General features: G+C 42.4%; 1 protein-coding gene across 10 annotated transcripts in view; it reads right to left on the bottom strand.

Annotated features, from left to right (window-relative positions):
* Nucleotides 1-6,535, bottom strand: part of LOC127002481 (demethylmenaquinone methyltransferase-like) — a 92,038-nt gene extending 85,503 nt beyond the window's left edge. For all 10 annotated transcript variants that reach the window (XM_050868484.1, XM_050868478.1, XM_050868476.1 and 7 more), the window contains exon 1: nucleotides 6,379-6,535. The gene's annotated coding sequence lies outside the window, so the exon portion shown is untranslated. The remainder of the gene's footprint in view (nucleotides 1-6,378) is intronic.
* Nucleotides 6,536-12,110: the final 5,575 nt, after the last annotated feature.

Here is a 12,110-nt window from a genome sequence, read left to right on the forward strand (position 1 = left end):
AGACGGTGAGTTGCAAGGATGAAATGTTGAGGGCGTGTGAGAGAATACTTATAATGGGTGATTTCAACTGCATGGAGGTGGAATGGGAGGATTGGGAGACGCAGGGAGCAGACGAGTCGTGGGGAGGAAGACTACTGCAACTGGCAGTGGAACATGTGCTGACTCAGTGGATCAAGGAACATACCAGATTCGGGAAAGAAGGCGAGGCATCAAGACTAGACCTGGTATATATTTAGTAATGAGCAGTAAATAATAGAAAATCTTAACGTAGATTGTCCAATAGCGAAGAGTGACCACGAGGTTGTGGAATTTGAAGTATCAGAAAAGAAAACGATTGACCGAAAAGAAAATCACAAAATTGGGAGAAGCAACTACTGTGACTTTGTTAGCATGAGAACCTTTTTTGAAAATGCAAATTGGAGTGGGCTGTTCAAAGCCAAGAGTACACAGGATAAGTGGGAGGAGTTTTTAAAGCTATACAAGGAAGCCGAAAATAGATATGTCCCCAAGGTAACCAAAAAGGATGTTGGTAAAAAGGAGTGGTTTAACAAGAGATCCGAGATAGTTAGAAAGAGAAAAGAGGAAGCATGGAAGGGATGGAGGAGACGAAGAAGAATTAACTCGTGGAACGATTTCAAGCAAGCAAGGAATGAATATACAAAGATTAGAAGATAAGAAAAAAGGAAATATGAAAAATATATAATCGACAAGTGAAAAGACCTACCCAAACTATTTTATAGACGTGTGAACGGCAAATTAAAGAAGAGAAAAAATCGATAAACTGAAAATGGATGAAACCACATATGAGGACCCAGCAAAGATGGCAGAGGTGATGAATAACAGCTTCCATATAATTTTACAAAAGAAGAATTTGTACAACCCCCGGGCCAGGAAAAAGGAAAGGTTATGCAAGAGATTCAGTTAACGGTGCAGGAGGTCAAAGAAAGTTTGAACAAATTGGATGTAAGAAAGGCGACGGGGCCGGATGGAGTATCAGGGTGGATCTTGAAAGAATGTAGTGATTAACTTGCAGAGAAACTGCACTCCATAATGAGTGCCTCTCTGAGTAAAGAAAAGGTACCACAAGATTGTAAGAGAGCAAACATAGTACGATACCGATGTTTAAGGGAGGCAAGAGAGCGGACCCATTAAATTACAGACCGGTATCACTCACTAGTGTGGTTGCGAAGGTATGTGAGAGACTGGTTAAAAACAGGTGGCCGGATTTCTTAGAAAGTGAGAAAATTATATCGGATTTCCATCGAGAGAGAGAGAGAGAGAGAGAGAGAGAGAGAGAGAGAGAGAGAGAGAGAGAGAGAGAGAGAGAGAGAGAGTGCACACGTTCACACGTGAATGCTGATGAATGAGCGGAACATCAAAGTCTCGACTCTAGATAATACGCCTCGTCTTCTCTCTGGTGTTATTATTTTGTAGTGACATCTTGGTTTAACATGTGTTACATACACATGCTACATTTATTTTCACCTCTTAATTATGGATAAAGCCTCCCTTACACTTCCTGAATAGCAGTGAACCTCTCCGCCACTCACAGCCGAACACGACGAACATCGTTTATTCACAACAACACTTGAGTAGCACTACTGCGACGTTGCCGGTTGGAGGGAAGGCTTACCACAGTGGGTACAGGAACTCATTTCCGCAAATGTACCAGGAACATCAACAGCTCTCTCCTCCTGAATTTTGCAAAATCCAGAAAGTTGAGAATTGCGGGTTCCTGGTACCAGAGACCAGAGCTTTTTTTTATCTTTTTTTTTTTTTTTTACATTGCGGCCTATTGCGCCGGTAGGCTTCTTCCCGGTGGATCCTTATGGTCGGTCCAAGGCTTCTTTCCGGTGGGTCCTGATGGTCGGCCCAGCCCGTTCTGGCGCAGGCGAGTGTTTATAGTGGCGCCATCTTGCATTGGCTCATGCTGCCCTCCCAGAGCTCATCTTTGATCCTAGAATCTAGAGTCCGGGTTGATAGGTGGTCTTCTGGACAGCATGTGGATAGTTTTAAGCCACTCGGCGGCGGCTGAAAAATCCCAGCTTGGTGGCACCGGGCGGCGATTGAACTCGCGTCCTCCTGAACACGGAGCCGTTACTCTGACGACTCAGCCACCGCTGGACTTGATATAGCGATGCCGGAAGTGTAGCTAAGGAGATCGACCACATTCTCGTAAATACTCGTTGGAGGATCCTTCAGAAATGCAGGGTTTACCGGAGTGCTGCGTTCTTTGCAACTGACCATAGGCTTGTTGTTGCAACACTCAAGCTTCATGTTAGGTCAAAAAGAATCTCGAGATGGAACACTACTGTGTTCCATCTCGAGAGGCTGAAGGACCTGGCATGTGCTCAGGGTATGCAGTGATCTCAAATCATTTCGATGTGCTCAGCACCCTGAAGACCCTGTGAGAACTGGAATAAATACCTTCAACGTAAAGACTCTGCAAAGATGCCGAGGACACTGGAAGCGCGAGATCTAGGGAGGCTTCTTTTGCTCGGTGGAAGATTGGATATTGAGGAGAGTCGCGCTGCACTTGCTGGGAAGCGGGACCAATACAGGGCTCTGTCGCGTAGGACTAGAGCTCTCCTGAGGAGAGACAAGGAGAGGTATGTCAGGAGTCTCGCTGAGGAAGTCGAGGGCCATTTAAATGCGAATGACCCCCGACCTGCTTATTGAGCCATGAAGATGCTCCGCTCCAAGTCTCCCTCTTATTAGGTGAGCACTATCCGAACAGCTGACGGCTGCCTCGTGTCTTACATGAATGGGCAGAGGGCACGTTGGGCTGAGAACTTTGAGCAGCTGTACATGGTGGACTCTCCACGTCGGCAGCTTCCAGTTGCTGGGTTACAAGTGGTGGATGCTGACCCACCCATTGACGAAAGTTCATCCTCTCTGGTTGAGGTCAAAGAGGCTGTGGCTAAGATGACGGGTGGGAAGGCACTTGGCATGCTGTCCGGATCTTCAATCAACCTTAACTTCAGCAACTTCGGTCAAGAGGAGCACCGGGAGGCAGCATGGGCCAAGCAAGTCATACATCACGCCAGCCACCATAAATAAAATTAGCTTGCGCCACTAACAGGCTGGGGCCGTCTATAACGCCCCTCAAAAAACCCTACCGGCGCTACAGACAGCACAAAAAAGTGTAGCAAATCTGAGGCATTCCAGTGGAAAACAAGTTCGCGGTCCTCGGCCTGTGTTTCTGGAGTGACGGGAGGAAATGTTGTGGGCAGCCCGGCGTGGCGATAAATCTCATCAATGTATTTTAGTCTATCCGATCCTGATCTGCGCATGCGCAGAACTCAATGTTTACTATCACAGAGTGTTGATATTAGTTTGTCCAGGCAAGATGGCGGCAATACAGCATGCTAGTTTTTATGAGAGAATGGCCAAATTCCAGGATGACATTCAAGGGTTATCACATTTATCACATTTACCGACATACAAGGGGTATAGGTTATCACATTTATTACATTTACCGACATACAAGGGGTATAGGTTATTACATTTATTACATTTACCGACATACAAGGGGTATAGGTTATCACATTTATCACATTTACCGACGTACAGGGGGTGCAGGTTATCTCACCAATCACATTTACTGACGTACAAGGGGTGCAGGTTATCTCACTTATCACATTTACCGACACAGAGGAAGGTGGGGCAAAACGGCACCCTTAAGGTTTCACTCCAGATTTTGCATTAATTTTGTAGTATATTCAGAGATAGCTGGTATTTTTGCAATCTTTATTCATTATTAAACAAAATAAACTCTCTTTGGAAGAACTACTTTGGATCCTTTACTCATGAATTAAAAAAATAAAATAGCCACAAGTGGACCATTTTGTACTGCGGTCCGGGCAAAACGGACCTCACGTATGGGGCAAAATGGCCCTCATATGGAAATGCTTGGTAACATGCCAAACATACGTTTTGACAGATAATCACATTAGAAAGATTACTTAACAAAACTAAAATAATCTAGTTCTTATTCCATTAGAAAACAATTGCTCTTAGGCTCAGTAGCATGAACAACAATGAATTCCAAATGAAAAGTGATATTACCTTCCTGAACATCAAGTTCTTATTCCATTACAAAAATAAATGATCTGTGGCTCAATAGCATTAACACCAATGAACTCTCATGAAACTACTCACAAGTGAAAGTGAAATTACCTTTCTGAACATAAAAGTTCTTAATGCATTACAAAAATAATTGTTATTTTGCTCAATAGCATGAACAACATGAACTCACAAACGAAAAGTGACATTACCTTCCTGAACATAAAATTAATATTCATATAAAAGAAACAGAGAACACTTTGTCCTTATCTTGCTTCACTGAAGTTGTGAGTTAGTTAGCAGCAAAAAATTATTATTATTGTTAAGTGAACCGTTTTGCCCCAAGGGTAATGAAAATGTTAACAACAATCTCAGCGGAACAATGGCGGTGCAGAAAAATGTTTCAGTAGTCAGACTCATCCACAGAGTAATACCAAAGAATCATGCAATAACACATGAAATTATGAGTCACAGTACTCCTATAAACACGATTTTATCAGACCCTTACCAATAGATCAGCTGGTGATAAAATATTCTGGGATTTTTCACACACAAACAAACGACGGCGTCCAAACTTGCCCCGATGTTACAGTTGACTGATGAGCCGAGGAGTAAGTCCATATCATTATCAATAGCTGGCAGAAGCTAAAAACACAGAAAACGGGGTGGTCCATATTACCCACTTATGCCATTTTGCCCCACCTCCCCCTACAAGTGGTGCAGGTTATCTTATTTATCACATTTACCGACATACAAGGGGTGCAGGTTATCTCATTTATCACATTTGCTGACATACAAGAGGTGCAGGAATCAACTTTCATATTTCACGCATTTTCCAAATTCAAAACATACGTCATCATTTACTTTCATAAAAAACAAATATAAACTCGGGTGGGACAGATCACAATAAGTAAGCTAGAAAAGACATGGTACCGTGCCGAAAATAATCCGCCCTGTGTATGTAAACAAAGTCCGCGCATGCGCAGATCAGGATGGAATGTTCACCCATAGCGGATCGTTGGCAACACTGCTTACATCACAATGGCCGCTTCCCCGCTCCAACCAAAACAAATGTAGGCTATGCCTTTTCACTAGTGTACTAATGCGATTCTGTTGATTTCTCGACCTCATTTGAAATGCATATTAGTCGATTTCATGCTCCCCCACCAAAAAACCCCGTGTTCCCACAGGTCCCCCAAGATCGTTTAGGGAAGGGGATAGGCATAACTTGAAAAGAGGCATAACTCGAAAAGTAGACATTTGCGACGGAAATGATGAACAAAATCACGGAATTCTCTACATCTATCAGCAGAAAAACATGAACCACGTGAGAAAATCGTTGGTTGGGTGAAACCGTAAATTGACCAAAAAAAGTTACTGCAAAATTATAGCAGTTTTCTTAAATGCATAATAATAACCTAGTATTCGTAAATGCAAAGTAATGGCTTAGTTTCATAAATGCAAACGAATCGCTTAGTATTCTTAAATGCAAAATAATAGCTTTGTAATTCAATTCAATTCACAATAGCCTACTAGTTTCCTAAATGCGCCGGCTGGCATGGTCGATGACGTCATTACATAACATTGTCAAGCGAGAGTCAAATGGTTTCATCATTATATATTTTTAGATCATATCAGAATATTTGTGCAAGTTATCAATGTTTTCTTCGTATTTTCTTAGGGAGGACGTTGCAGGAATGAATACAACATTTATTCAAATGCATAATAGCCTTGTAAACAACTTTAGCTGTCCTTGACTAAATTTGAACGAAATGTAAAAAGAGACATTTTCCTCCACAAATTACAAACTTGTTATCAGTGTGCACAACTGACAAATTCATATATAATAAATTATGGAGAGTGTATATGTGGTGACATATCTGAACATTAGCCTCTTTCCATGCGGTGTATATATTTTAAAGTCAGGGCCGGCGAACGAAACTCAGTGGACAGTGTGTCAACACTTGTGTCCCACGAGTGTACAACAGTAGTTTTCCTGGGTTATTGGTCATGGAGATCCCTGACTTTAGACACTGTAAAGCTAAAGACAGGGAGGGGATGGTAGCTGGGGTAGTGCTAATTGCCATTTGAGCTATGTAAATAAAAAAGCAACGAAAAGGGGGGGGGGGTGAAAAGGGGCAGTATACACGATTTGCCGTTTCTGTTGTAACCGACGGTGGAATTTACGAGCTCACATAACTATACACGGAAGGAAGTACTCTTGTAAGTGATGCAATCCTTTCACTTTCTTATTCCAGAAACATCAGTACAAACCTCTTGTGCTGCTACGAGGCAACCCACGGAAGTACTTACCAGGAATCGGTGTTCGGTCCCTCAGGCTGCCCCTCCGTCGCTGCGTCAATCTAGGTTACACGCGACGCAACAACTGGTCACATGCGTTCGGAAGAGTATTTAGGAGCCTCAAAGGGTACGTGATGGTTACACTTATGACAGGCCACGCGCCACTACCGCCGGACTCCTCATATGTGAGCTCCGCCACCTCAGGCAGCCGTGCGCCACCCTGCAGTGTTGCCACCGGCCGTTGGGGTAGATTCCCTGGGACAAGGTTACCCGAGGTCTCCTCAGAATAGTATACTCAGTATGACTTGATTAACGATGAGTGAAGGGTATTTGCTTTGGAGACTATTTGAGAAAATATCACCCGCTAAGAGTTAAAAAGTAAAGTTGATTATGGCGGAATCTGAAAACTTTCCATCGCCTATAGATGACTGAACTTCTGTTGGAGAAACAAACAATGAAACCTACTCGTCCCCGGATCCGATGCGCGTTAACAAACAACGTCGTTGTCTGAGAATTACAATGCATTTCTTATACATTTTTATTTTCTTGAAAATGAAGATTACGAAGATTCAAAACAATTACTTCCTTAAACGCTGAGCTGCATACGCAAAACAAAGCAAATATTACAAGTGTAAACACAAGAATTACTCATGCCCGTTAAGTGCTTGCTTCGTGCCTACGTGTGGAGCGCTGCCACCACTAGTGGAGGGGTACAGTGGAAGTGATGCAACATCTTGTCAGGATGACACGACAGTGTAGCGCAAGTCATATGCAACCCTTACCTCCCATAATGGAGGCTCGTTACTCTTCATAAATTATTATACCTACCGTTCGTGATTTCCCTCAGTTTAGTGAGGACATACAGGTCAGTAGACGGATGATTTCCTCTCTCTCTCTCTCTCTCTCTCTCTCTCTCTCTCTCTCTCTCTCTCTCCACTGCGCACCCCACACGTCAGGCCCGTCGGGTTATCAATTTTTTTCCCGTCCGCTGCTGATTGTTAATAAAAAACTTAACTTTGGAAATAAGCGAGATACGAGCATTTTCAATTTAGATATGTTTGCTTGAATTACACTGTACGTGTGTTTGTGTGTGTGTGTGTGTGTGTGTGTGTGTGTGACTGAGGACTGAATATATTTTTTGGCTCGGAGCTCCTAATTAGGGGAAGTGGGGTAAGATGAACCACTTTTTAGATTTTTCGACCTGGGGTCTTCCCTGGTAACGTGACCCTGTCTCTGTCAGTGTTCATTTGAGCAGCTGTCATTTACCTTTAACCATAAACAAAATTGATATTCTCCTGATAAGGCTTTCACCTTTTTAAAGCCTTTAAAAAAGAGGATAGTACACATTTTTTATGTATCAATAGTACATATACATCCTTTTAAAAGAATCAAAATTCCTTTTGAAAATTTAGCAAAAAGCACTTATGTCCAGCAACAGGCCTACGATGAATTAAATCTTCCCAAGTCACATGGAAACACAAACTGGTTCGACTTTCGCAGACTACCAGACAAGTTTTTCGGAGGTGGTAGAGTCACCGAAATATCTTTTTTTATCGAATGATGCTTCATCATTGTGGTCGGTTATGAAGGCCTGTTTGCTTTCAATGGGCCTGTGTCCCGGGATTCTCCTGATAAGGCTTTCACCTTTTTAAAGCCTTTAAAAAAGAGGAGTAGGTAGGAAGACACCTACCGAACGGGCGTGAGCTACTCCCGGTGAGGATATATGGGAAGCGAGGAGGGTGCTGAAGCCCTTCAAAGACCCTTCCCATGTCCTCACTAACCGTTTCCCTTTTGTCTCATCAACACCAGAGAACAGTTCAGCATGCTCTCTAAAGACAGTTCCTCTCTCTTTCTACACCACACTACATTCACAAAACACACACAAGTTTTCCCAAAATTCAAAATTCAACATGGCGAAAATAATAACCGCCTCGAAGTCCCCGCCTGGGGGGGGACCATAAATTCCCCCAGGGAGGACTCCCCTTCTGGCTGCCGATTTGAGAGGTGTCCTGATAACTCCTCTAACCTCCTCCTTATCAATTTCTGCAACATTCGTGGTCTCCGTTCTAATTTTCATTCTGTGGAACACCGTCTCTCCTCCTCTAAACCTCACCTTCTCTTCCTCACCGAAACACAGGTTACTGAGGCTACTGACAGCAACCTCTACTCTGTTCCCTCCTACTATCTCTATCCTAAATTTCAAGCCAAAGCTGGATGTTGCGCCTACGTACGCAACGACATCACTTGCTCTCGTGCCCACGACCTTGACTCTTCTGAATTTTCCACCATCTGGCTAAGACTTCATTGATTCTAAATACATTCTTTTACTAAATACATCTGCGCTGTTTATCTCTCACCTAACTCTACTAACTATGTAAAACTCTTCGACTATTTGAACTCTAAAGTGGAGCGCATCATGACCCACTCTCCCTTCGCTGAAATCTCCATCTTGGGAGATTTCAATGCTCACCACCAGCTTTGGCTTTCATCCTCTTTCACTGACCAGCCTTGTGAACAAGCCTACAACTTTGCTCTCCTCAACGACCTAGATCAGTTGGTTCAGCACCCTACTCGTATTCCCGACCGTCTTGGAGACAGGCCCAACATTCTAGACCTCTTCCTTACCTCTAGTCCTTCTGCTTACTCTGTCAAACTCTTCTCTCCATTGGGCTCCTCCGATCATAACCTTATTTCTGTATCCTGTCATATCGCTCCTGTACATCCTCTGGACCCACCGAGGAGGCGATGCTTCTGGCATTTTGCTTCAGCTCGGTGGGACGACCTGAGGATGTACTTTTCCGATTTCCCGTGGAATGAGTACTGCTTCCAGGAGAGAGACCCCTCTGTGTGTGCTCTGCGCATTACAGAGGTGATTGTCTCTGGAATGGAGGCATACATTCCACGTACTTTCTCTACTCCTCATGCTAAAAAGCCTTGGTTTAATCACGCTTGTTCTCGTGCTATTAAAGATAGAGAGGCAGCTCACAAAAGATTCCAGAGCCTTCGAACTCCCACTAACTTTGATCTATACATTTCAGCCCGGAATCGTGCCAAATCTATTCCCCGACTTACCAAAACTTCTTTTATAAATAGAAAATGTCAACACCTTGCTTCTTCTAATTCTTCCCGTGACTTCTGGCATCTAGCCAAAAATATCTCTTCCAATTTCACTTCTTCCTCTTTCCCTCCTCTTCTTAACCCTGACGGCAGCACTGCCGTCTCATCTGTCCCTAAGGCTGAACTCTTCGCTCAAACTTTCTGTAAGAACTCCACCTTGGACGATTCTGGGCATATTCCTCCTACTCATCCCCCCTCTGATACCTTTATGCCTGTTATTAAGATTCTTCCTAATGATGTTTTCTATGCCCTCTATGGCCTCAACTCTCAGAAGGCTTATGGACCTGATGGAGTGCCTCCTATTGTCCTTAAGAACTGTGCTTCTGTGCTGACACCCTGCCTGGTCAAACTCTTTCGTCTCTGCCTATCAACATCTATCTTTCCTTCCTGCTGGAAGTATGCCTTTGTACACAGTGGCGAAACTAGGGGGGTCTGATTGGGGGGGCAGACAGGGGGGCAGTGATCTGTTTAGGGGGGGCATGAAGTAATGGGGTACACTAGTCCAGGGAAGCGTTCTTCTGGGATTTTTAAATTTTCAATTCCAGAAAAATACTGCTATTTTGGCCAGAATTCTAAGCTGTGGATGAATTTAGACTTAAATAAATGTATCCAAGGCTTATGTAAACTAAGATAGACTCCACTGATTATTTAAAATTTTGTCTCCTTTCACCTACATTGAAGTCCTATAAGCACCAGAAAAAAACATTTAAAAGCAGGTGAATTTTAATGACAACTTTATTATAAACAGGGCTGAAAAAATCCTTTTTAAGAAAAGTTTTTTATTCCTCCAACAGTTCAACTGTTTTAAAAACAAAAAATTACTTCAGACATAATTTTCCACTTTTCACAGTTTAATTGAAATTCCATGCCAATCTACACTTGAATTTAGCAATTATTATATGTTACAGTAAGATTAGAGCTAGATTTCGTGAATTTAGTGAATTTAGAATGGATTTTTCATTTTGCTATGTTATGGAGTCTAATCTAACCTAACATCTAAACTTTACCGAACCTAACCATCCCTACCCAACCTTACCATAACCTGACTAAAACAACCTGACCTTTCTTAGCCTTACACAGCCTGAGAGACTCAGAGAGAGTAACATAACATTGGATTGTTTTATAAATAAAGTTAGTTTAGGACAGGTAATGTTGGTTTATGGTAAGGTTGGTGAGGTTAGGTAATTGTAGTTTGTTAAATTACATTCCATAACATAGCAAAATGAAAATCTGTTTCATTAAATTCACTAGTGATTTCATGAAATCCCTACCTTCATAATCTTACTGTAACTATAACATACAGCATATACAAAATAGCCAGAGTACTGACGTAGATCAGTGTCTAAAACAACTGAATTTTTCTGTTGTTGTGTCTACCCACAAATCTGTCCAAAAAGAGATCTAAACTTAATTTTTTTGCCCTCTTGCGATGAATAGCAATTACACCAAGAGAATCAAGTTTGGTATCACAGACTGTACTTCTAAGATAATTTTTTATCATTCTGAGTGAGGAAAAACTCCTCTCACAAGAGGCTGATGTTGGAGGCATAACCAGTGCAATGTTTAGTAACCGATACAAATCGGGGAATGCTTCCTTGTATGGAGCCAAGAATGAAGAAAATGCAACCATGCTCCGTATCTCCTGACTCTCGGATGTCTTTCTGTCAACCAGTCTTTTGGCTTGTCTTAGTTCTACACTTATATATTCTGTATTAATTGCAAACTGTTCTGCCATAGTTGTAAGTTTCTGACAATCCAGAAAATGTGGAGAGCTTGGTTCCAAACAAGAGATACTTCTGAGGAGGGACTTGTTTGGTTCATCAAATCTTGTTGCAAGTTCTGCTAAAATTCTGTCCAAGACAGGGTAAAACAATTTTGAACGATACTCCTCTTCTTGAGATACCACATCCTGCTGGCCAGTTGTCGTCATCACAACACTCTCCTTCAATCTATCAGGTATTCTTCTAACTCTTCTCGGTGCAGGAGGGACAGTGTCAATGCTTACTGAATGAGCTAAATTGATAGCACGTTGCCAGATTGATTTCCACGTATCTTCTTGACGTTCACTTGCCAGATCTTCCGTAACAGAGTTCATCATATCTGCAGCAGCAGATAGGTTAAGGAGGGTGACTGTAACATGTCTGACAAAAGCTTAGTTCTCTGTAATAAATGTGTAAACATTGCTAGACAAACAATAATATCAAATGTGAGGCTTGCAAGTAAGCACCTAGCATCATGAGCTCGTTTGCCAGAATGAGTTTCAGCTATTTTGTCTAATGTACTTACGATACATGGCAAGGTATCTAGGATGACTTTGCAGGCCATATACTGACAAGCCCACCTTGTGTCACTCAGTTTCTTTAATGTCTGTGGTTGCTTGCTTGTTGCTTGTTCCTGTTGCTCTTGCAAAATAATTCATGTGCAGTGTGAGACGACATGAACATGTACAACTCCTGAATGAAGGAAAAAAAGTTATCTGCTTTTTTCACAGACTTAACACTTTCAACAAGCACAAGGTTGAGGCGATGGTTGTAGCAGTGGATATATACTGCATGGGGAGCATGTTCTTCTCTAAACAAAGCCTGTACTCCTCGATTTCCCACTCATTACCGATGCTCCATCATAAG

This window comes from Eriocheir sinensis, chromosome 23 (assembly GCF_024679095.1).
Source record: "Eriocheir sinensis breed Jianghai 21 chromosome 23, ASM2467909v1, whole genome shotgun sequence".
Taxonomy (NCBI): Eukaryota; Metazoa; Arthropoda; class Malacostraca; order Decapoda; family Varunidae; genus Eriocheir; species Eriocheir sinensis.